We start from the raw sequence: 10,158 nt of genomic DNA, 5'->3' as shown, positions 1-10,158 counted from the left end.
ATATATATATTTGTTCACATAATTCTCTGTGTTCAAGAAAAATATTAAATTCTATCACTCATGTTAATGTTAAAAACAAAATTTGTGACTTAATTTTCATTACACAAACTCTAAGTTCTAAGAATCTGTTTCTCCTAAATGACAGGCTTCAGACTCTGCTGTCATTCCAGGTTGAGAGATCAGTCTCTTGATACCATTTACCTCCTGGCTAATGATATCAACATCATCAAAATAATAGATTGGACCTCAGTGGGCTCCATGGGGCTGTGAACTGAATGGCTTATTTACATATGCAAGTAGGACCTCTTCACTGCAAAGAGCAGAGGGCAGTGAACAGGGTATGGAGGAGTTGAATTCCTCATCATTAGTTTTGTAGAAACAGAAGCCCATTCTGTTACTTAGGTAAACCCAACAAAAATCATCTTACTGCTATAACCACCAGTAATAAAATAGCAATCTTCAGCTATGTAAATACACTATTAGAGAATGACAAAAGAGGAGTTGGCATGTGAATAATGTAGAAACTTAATGAGACATATTTCATCTCTATGCTAAATGCTTTCACCAAGACTTCACCTGTTCAGTAACCCTTTCAGAGATTACAAACATCCCTTAACACAGCAGATCACACTTTTAAAGAAATTATTGTTCCCTGAACATTACAGATCTGATAGCTTAGCGCTTTAGCCTAATTTGCATTGTGCAAACATATTTACAAGAACACTCTGTGGAAAACAATATATCAGGCATGAAATAATGGGTGCCCAATGAATTTAGTTGCTTTCAGCAGACTATTTATAAAAGCCTAATTCCTTAAATCAAGTATAAGTTATTCTGGCTCAGAATGAGAGCCAAAAGAAAAACTGAAAAGTACATGTAATTTTGGCATGAGTTTCATTAAAAAAACTATCATTAGACATTTCTAAGCTAAAGATCTTAACATTAAAAAAAATAGTACAATGGATCATAAAATGTTTCAAGGGCTCCCAGACTACTTCTTGAAATCCTATTCAAAATAGTTTTAATTCAGAAAAGTCACATATATGATTCAAAAAGAATAAACTTCTCATCCCAAGTCAGAGACAATTTTTGTCTGAGATAAATATATTTCACCTCCAATCAAAACTGTTACAAAGGCAGAACAGAAGAAATAAAGAAGACAAGGAAGTTTTAATTTTAAGCAAACTATCATTTTAAGTAAGAAAAATCTATTTTTAAAAAAAAGAAACAATCAAACGTACCCAAGATTATAATGCCTCTTAACCCTTCGTCTTGTTTTACCTGTAGGCTTCTCACTCCTAAATTCCTAAGAGTTGTAAAGGTAATACAAGTCTGTAAATTGGGCCCTTGTTTTCCTTCTTATATTATTAATGAATAAATTCCATAAACTTTCACTGTCAAGGAAACAGTTCTAGTAACTGGATACCATATCGATAAGCTTCAAACACACGCCAAGAGTCTGCACTTCAACCTAGTTCAGAAAGTCAGATTTTGCCTTAACCTACTAATGGTAATCTGCTACACAGTAGGTAAATGATATATAGCTCAAAAGAGGACTATCCTAGATCATCTGCCTTGAGCGTACCCCAAGACCACATAAATAACCCCAATTCCAGACCACAGTGTAGGTCAACTTTCAAGCACCTGAATGCTTTCTCTTCCAGAGAGGACTTTGAACCTTCGTGGACGAGTTGAAGTCTCCATCGGCTCTTTAAGGGAGCCTCCTCAGATCCTGGTAAACATTACTGAACACCATACTTAAATACAACAAAGCCCTTCCAAATAGGCATTATTAAAGAGGTGCTTGAACATCAAGGAAGGAATTGAGGACATTGCAAAGTCAAAATACTCTATGAAAATAAAATGACTGTTAGAATGCAAAAGCTGGGGGGATTTAACAATTATCAAGCATATCAGTATAGAGGTCAGAAACCCAAATGAACATTGAAGAAATATGCCATTTAGAAGACAGTATATTTTTCCATTGTGACATCACAGATGTCTAAAACCCATGGAACTAATCACACCATTTATGAAAGCCTCCATAATTAATAACATTGCAACAAGGAGAGAAGATCATTTTATCTCATCTTTCAAAGTGAGGCGTTTCAAATTAGCTCAAGAGGCAAGGCATCAAACTGGGAGATGGGAGGGGACACTGCTTCTGAAAGCAGACCCTGAGAATGTGGCATGCCAGCTTTTTTTACTGTAATGTTCATATCCTACATTCTGAAATAATTTGACACTAATACCAGCAATGTACTCTATTTTCTGATCTACTTTAGATCCTTTTAAAACAAACTGCTTTATATATACTAAATTAATGATGTGACCAGTAGTAAAAATCCACACTAAGGAGGCTGAGGATATAGCTCAGTGGTAGAGCCCTTGCTTAGGATGATCAAAGGTTGAAGGACACTAAGGGAGTAGCTTTAGAACTGTGACACTACAGGAACCACCTAGGAAACTCATTAAAAAATGTGTAAATACCGAATAGTTTCCCTGGTGTGAATAATGTGCAACAATGCATAAGATTCTAATAAGATTACTGACATTTAGAAATGGGAAGAAAGGAGCTAAAGGTGTAGGGAAGGTGGGATGGGTAGGGGAAGAGTAAAAAGGGAAAAGAAAAAAATGTGAGAGAATGAAAAGATGTAAATATTTCAATTTTAACAGAGGCCTATGTGATTATCTTGAAATAGGAGCTTTATTGTGCTAGTTACATTTTTTTCCCAATGCATATTACAAAAAATACACTAGCTACCAAATTAAAAATACCTGGGTACTGACTGGAAGCATCCTGCATGCAACCAGCTGGGCCTGTCCCAAATAAGAGCCTGATCTAAAGTATGGACAACTGAAGTGAGCAGCCCGGACCAAGCAGTCTTGGGGATTGGGGATGGGGCGTTATGGTCTCTTTATCAGAACAGCTCCCTGCCAACTCCAACTGCCTACTCTGATCAGCAAGTGGCCTAGGAGTCAGCATGGCTGTCTAGTCTTCAATCTGTTCCCCTATTCGGCACTTTCTCATGAGCCACACAATCCCATCTCCAGTTAAACTCTTGGGAAATGTCTGGTTTCAACTTCAGAACCTATTTCATGTCCGGTCCTTTCTTATTTCTACTGCTATTAGTCTCATCTAAGCCACTTCTGACAGGTGCTAGGGCTGCAGTGACAAAGTGCCACAGATAAGGTGCTAAAACAACAAATAACACCGTCTAGTAGTTCTGAAGGCTGGAAGTCCAAGATCAAGGTGCTGGCTGGGTTGTTTCTTCTGAAAGACCTTAGGGAAGGATCTGTTCCACGCGTCGCCCTTCCTCTGTAGAAGGCCAAGTTCTCCTGTATCTCTTCAAATCACTTTCCCTTTAAGTGTGTCATCTTTATATCCAAATTTGCCCTTTTGATAAAGGAGCCAGCCATACTGAGTTAGAGCCCCACACTAAAGACCTTAACTTGATCACCTCTGTAAAGACTCTTCTCCAAATGAGGTCCCACTGTGAAGTAATGAGGTTAAGACTTCAATATATTTTCTTGGGGGCTAGGATGGGAGCAAAATTCAGCCCCGAGGATCATCCATGTCATCCAGAGTTCAGCGATAGTCTTACACTTCCTCAGCTGTTTCTGCTCTCCATAGCCTATACTCTGAAGGGCAGACAAAGCCACCCAAATAAAATATAAATCTCATCACTTCCTTCCAAGCCTCCAGAGTCTTCCTCTTCCACTCAAGTCCTTCCATGGCTACAAAGCCATGAAAAATCGGCTCTGGATACTTGTCTGGATCTCTGTTACCATCTCCCCCAGCCCCACTCTCTTTACTTTGGCCATACCAGTCTTTATGCTGTTCCTTTATGTCCGTTGCAAAGCATGCTGTTCATTTCATTAGGGAAGGATTATATGGCCCCTCCTCTTAAAAGCCCACCCCATCACTCTCTCCCCTCAACATCCTTTTCTTCAAAACATTCACCTGGAATTAGTGTTTGTCTGTGTTTGTCTATCTTTCTACAAAAACAAGAGCAAGAACTTTGTCTTTGTTCTCTACCTGATACTTATTGACTCATAATACTTATTAAAAAACTTAAGCAAATTTATATATACATGACGTATGGTTACATATTACAATCTCAACCATACCCATGCTCCTTCAGGAAGCACGGCACTCTCAAAACGGGTGGATGAAGAGATTACTCACACAAGAATAGGGAGACCTCAATATCCCCAGGCCAGAAGGGGGGAAAAAAAAGAGAGACCTGCTTCCATAATTTGAAACAGGGAGCTGGGTGGGGAGAGTCACTGGACTGTTACCCCTTACTTTAAGGAGAACATTCAGCCATAAGTAAAGAGCTAGGGAGCTATGGTTTCTACCACATTCTCCAGTCTTCCTCCTTCTTCCTGTCTCCTACTATCATCTGTATACTGGGCCAAACCCACCCAGGAACCAGAATGATCTGCTAAGGAGAGAGGAGAAGAAGAGCAGAGGGGAAGAGAAAAGAAAGAAAGATAGGAAGTTGGAAGAGAAAATAATGGGGAGAGAAAGAAACTGGTACGGAGAGAGGGAGATGGCTTGGGGAAAGGTGCAGGGATTGGAGGTCCAGAGAGGACACAAGGCATTGGTGAGATGGCAATGCAAAAGTCAGCAGCAACCAAGGGCAGCTCCCTTCCTCCCTTCTCTGCCCAGGGCCAGCTTTCTCATCAGTGTGTGTTGCTTCACCCTGTTATGGTTTACCTAAAAGGTTCATGTGATGATAGGTGAGACCTTTGGAAAGTGATTATAGGGGCATTATAGCTAACTTGTTAGGAGGTAGGGCTTGGTCTGAAGAAGTGGGTCCCTGTAAGCATGACCAAGGAAGGATATATCTCCTTTCCTCTCTTCCCTTGATTCTCTGCTTCCTATCTGCAATGCTGTAAGCAACTCTCCTCTGCCATGCCCCTGTGTGGTGCAGTCTTGCCTTGGAGCCAGGGTTGCCACGGACTGTAAATCTGAGCCAAAATAAACTTCTCCTCTAAATTGTGGGTGTTGCATATTGTGTCTAAGCAACAAGCAGAGTGACAAAGACACCTTCAAAGCTGTTCTTGCAGTTTCAGAAAAGATGCGGACATGTTTGATGGGAGGAAAGGTAAACAATTTGAGTGGAAAAGTTGCACACTGCATTTCTTCTCTGGCTCTTCCTAAACTGCTGAGGTGAACTAGACATTATGTGTGAAACCCACCTTTCTAATCATGGGGATTTCTCTTTTGTCAAGATTTTGCATTAATGTCATTTTTTTTTTTTTGTAGGTCTACAGCCTCGAGTCAAAAGAAAACCCTGGGATTGGATTCCTGATGAAATTCTTACTTTGAATTTAAATCTACTTCCCAAATGTGGTACATTTCAATTTACTCTGCAAAGTTATTCAATAATGGGAAAGTAGAAAAGCCAGGCTGCACAAAAACCTCTTGGGTACCATGAAGAAGGGAGTCCTAGCATTTTCTGAGGTACAGTTAGAGACACCAGTATTCTGGCCACCATGGGGTGGCAGATCCCAGCTCAAGTCCTGAGTTGTCCAGTACCTCAGTGTCCAGGCATGGGGATTTCAAGGTCTGAAATTCTAAGACCCTATCTGCAAGTTAGCTCAATAGTGTAAGATCAAAAATCCCAGGATACTCTCATTTTTAAAACAAGTAAATTGAATTGCTGGGCTCATGTCATAGCTCAAATTTCTTGTAGGCTTCAAAATATATGTGTTTTGGGACTTGTGGTATTGACAAGCCATTTAGAAAATGTTTATGTTTACTGCTGTTCATAGAGAAAATGTTTGGGTCTTAGACTATTATATCCATCAGTCAATGATCCTCTGTTAGAGCATTTCAGAACATTATATATTGATTCAAATTAATGAATTTTATGTCAAAGACCATTTAACATATTTTATCAGAGACAATAAGTTTATGGCTGTAATTACTGACTTGAGCTCCAAAAACACAGCACAATTACACTGTAGCACATATGTCAACCCACTTAAGTCCCTTCAATTTAGAAAAAAACTAACGATATCACATGCCACACATTTTTAATGAGAAAAATTACAAGATTCCTAAATTAAGAGAACCAATCTTCCACAGGGAAATATGGGAGTAGGGGGTGGGGTTAAAGGTAAGCCAATTTTCTGAATGCAAAATAAAATTTTCAACATCTATCTGAGTTGTACCCAAAGCAAATTATTGCCAGCAAGTAATATTGCCCTGATAATTAGACCTGATTGGGGTTTAAATTAAGCAGGGCAGGCACAGACTCCTCCAGGCTGTTTTGATGGGGTTCATCTGTCCTACAGGGTGTAACGGGAATAGTCAGGGTCCCAGGAAAGGGAAATCAGCCTAACATTGCAGTATGGGGCTGGATGCCACCTAACTGACCTCACTGTCAATCAGCAGGTGCTTATCATACAGGTTCATGTGTGAAAGATGAAAGGCCCCACACACCACAATCATGATACATGCTGATGCACACGTCTTCTGCCAGCAGCTCCATGACTGTAAGCTCTCGGGTGGGGTAAGTACATCACAGGTCATATAATCACTCCCTTTCCCTCTTAAGGACTTGATGCTCAGAAGACCTGAACTTGACATAGAACCAGTATAAATGAAATCACCCTCATGTTTAAGTCACAGTGCTATTTTTTCTCCATTCTTTAGCTAATACATACTTTTACCTGAACAATGTAAAAAAAAACTAGCTCCACTTCAGGACCTCTGTGGGGAAGACACAACATATGTCGATGGGACTCTGTCATAATAGAAAATGTCTGAGTCACCCATGAGTGGTTGCATGCTGGCCCTTTATACCTAGCAAAGCCTCAGTTTCCCCATTTGTAAAATGAAGATATAAGAGCTACTTCCACAGGGCTGTGAGACAAACAAGACACATAGCATCCTTAGTACATTCCTGGTATGTGTAAGCGCTGGCTCTTAGTGCCATAAAGATGGCTGAGGGTAACTGTAATTATTTTTATCTCTCAAACATTGACTCAGTTCATTTCCAGTTATAAATACCTCATGATTGATTACATAAAGACTAACATTTTATTTCTTTTTTTTCTCAGTGCTGGGGACTCAGGACCTTATGGTAGTGAGACAGGCAGGGTGCCACTGAGCTAAATCCCTGGCCCAATATTTTATTTTTTAAACAAGGTGATCTGATTTATATGAGGTTTCATTATGCCAATAACTATAATTAATTATAAGGATGTCTTCCCCTTTGCTGATGGTGTTTCTTAAATTGCCGCTGAAGTCCAAACCATGTGGATCAGTACCTACCACCCATCAAGTTTTTTTTTTTCTTTCCATTCTGGAAATTGAACCCAGGGCGCTGTGCATAGTACATACATGCTTTACCACTGAGCTACACAGTCTGCTTGCTACGAAGTCCTAACTCTAAAGAGCCTGCCCTGATCACTATTATTCCCCATCTACTCTCGCTCATCTTTACCAGCCAACATCAGTCTCATCTGGGATACTGTTAGAAATATAAATTCCAGGCTTTCTCATTTTCTGTGTTTTTATGTAAATAGAAATAGATCCAAGAGAGGAGTTTCAGCCTCTTGCTCTCAAGATCCAGGCTTTGTGGGGACCATCAGTGTTTCAAAATTCTGTCTTAACCTAAGGAAATCACACAAAACAAACATACCACGGGTATCCGTAGTTACCCAATTAAGGCAAAACCTGGGCTAAGTGCTTTGAAAATAAATGGAGCAGTGACTCCAGATTAGGAGCAGATGGCTTTAGAGCACCACACTCAGGCACCGCTTTTTGTTCCCCCTCAGCCACACACATCCTGACACCACCATAAAAACATCACCGCCATACACAGCGACTTCCCCGTGCTGCCAGCGCATTTCCACCTTGATTGTTCCAGACACCCAGGGGCCTGCAAAGCAGGAAGGAAACGTGGCCCACGATCAATGAACAAAGTTGTGCTGTAGGTTTTTTATTTCAGTCAGAGGATGGGAAGTAGTGGGAGGGAAGTGCTGAAGCCACGGGGAATGGGACGAGGGCAGATGACAGAGAGAAGCACAGGAAGTGTTGGGAAAGAAAAATAAGAAAGGCTACTGATGAAAAACTATGCCTGCTAAAACGGAAAAGCTGCACTTTGCCAAGAAAATGTGCTAATCTTATGCAGCTGAAAGAGATATTTAAAGAAACATTGTAAGACTGTTGTCTTTAACTCCTTAATCTGTAATACTGGAGGAACACTCAATCCCAAAGCATTCCCAAAAGAAAAAGGTGCAGTCCATGGCTCACTGTTCTGAGCATCGCTTCCTTAATGTGGACCCCATTCTTCGTGTGGTAATAAAAAGTCGGGACAGCATTTTCATTGCCTAAGTCACACTGCATTCTCCTTAGAACATTCTTGCGGATGAATGATTTTTTAAATAGTTAATAGTTTTATTTCTGTTGGGCAGAAATACCAACTACTCTAACTTTTCCAACAGCCAGTGAAATGAGTACTCTAATGATCTTACAGATGAGGAAAATAAAGGCACAAAGAAAGTTTAAAATACACCTGAATGCACAGAGCTGGAAAAAGTGGAGATGAGATTCAAATGCAGATGGTTAGGTCTGTACTTTTAACCATTACCCTAATCCTCTCATTAGATACAACTGACAAGTAACAATGTACATTTAACCACTTAAGGTGGCACCGGTTTGTCAGTTGTGACTTACATTTAATGACCTCAGGAACAGTAGGAGGATTTTAAGGACATACAAGTAATTACTTAAGCCAAAATATATTGCTGTATTAAAAGATCAAATCTGAGAGAGCCACAAACAATTTAAGTACAGTCTCAGCCACTTTCTTGACTTCTAGGATGATAAGCTTGAAGCCTGCAAAACGCTCTTCCTGCTGAGGCCAACACTGTTACACTCTGGAGGGTATGCAATGCTTAAGAACCATGTTGTTGCCAGTAATTTACTTTCCTCTTTGTATTTACGTCATTCGTTCCATGTGATTTTGCACTCAACTTTCTCCAAACCAGTGGCTATATTTAATTCATTCCTCAGTATCTTGTTTTTCAACTATCTTTCAGTTGGATAAAAATAGGTGGCAAGACAAAGGTGCCTCTCAAAAAACTGTAAAATGGAATATTACTCAGCCGTAAAGAACGAGAAAATAGATTCATTCATAGGAAAATGGATACATATTGAAGATATACTCCTAAGTGAAATAAATAAGTCGCACATGTGTAAATACCGAATAGTTTCCCTGGTGTGAATAATCTGCAACAATGCATAAGATTCTAATAAGATTACTGACATTTAGAAATGGGAAGAAAGGAGCTAAAGGTGTAGGGAAGGTGGGATGGGTAGGGGAAGAGTAAAAAGGGAAAAGAAAAAAAATGTGAGAGAATGAAAAGATGAAAATAAAGTGTTTGTAGATGGGGAGGGAAGGAGGGGGTGAAGGGAGGGCAGAGGTAAGAGGAAAAAATGAGAATCAAGACGTGTCATGTAGAGGTACAAGATCCCAACAATGATTGTAACTGTACTGTATCCCTAAAATGTACCAATAAACTCAATTAAAGCTGGAAAAAAAACTGTTACGCTGTCTAAATAAATTGAAGACGTAACTAAGAGATTGTTTTCCAATCTCATGGGGAGAACAAGAGAAATTTATAGCAAGCGTTCTAGATTGGAGGAAATGGGTAGCCAAGGAAGGAGGGAGATCCAAGGGTCTGTGAAACCACTGACCTGTGTCTTAAAGGTATTATACCAAAAACTTTTATACTTAATATAGTACAATATAAGGAATGCCAAAATACCAAAAATGCAGACTAATCATTACCAAGACACAGGGCAAGATAAAAAATTTAAAGTATGTGTAATGGAGCATACAGAAGAAAATATTAAGGACTATGAGGAAATGGCTGTATTTAGGGCTCATGCTGCATAGCAACAAAAGAAGTGTCAAAGTATTGCTATGATTTAATGAGGTACTCATCAATGCAGTGATAAAAGAAACAGTAACCAATTAGCAAATAATTGGAAAGCTAGTCTATCTGCAGCTGATGGGACACCTGTACTAAAATATGAGCGTCTACAGATATTGCTTTTGGAATTGTTAAAAGAGTGTAAAAGATTATTTGATACAAAATCAACATATAACAATAAACAGTATATTTATAATA

The 10,158-nt window shown here is 39.4% G+C and overlaps 1 protein-coding gene across 1 annotated transcript in view; it reads right to left on the bottom strand.

Annotated features, from left to right (window-relative positions):
- Mast4 (microtubule associated serine/threonine kinase family member 4) overlaps positions 1 to 10,158 on the bottom strand; it is a 493,834-nt gene that overhangs the window by 297,589 nt on the left and 186,087 nt on the right. The gene's annotated exons all lie outside the window — the stretch shown is intronic.

Source organism: Fukomys damarensis, unplaced genomic scaffold (assembly GCF_012274545.1).
Source record: "Fukomys damarensis isolate Sample0158 unplaced genomic scaffold, DMR_v1.0_HiC HiC_scaffold_1, whole genome shotgun sequence".
NCBI classification, from domain to species: domain Eukaryota; kingdom Metazoa; phylum Chordata; class Mammalia; order Rodentia; family Bathyergidae; genus Fukomys; species Fukomys damarensis.
The sequence above is the reverse complement of the archived record's forward strand: the minus strand, read 5'-3'. Positions and strand labels throughout refer to the sequence as shown.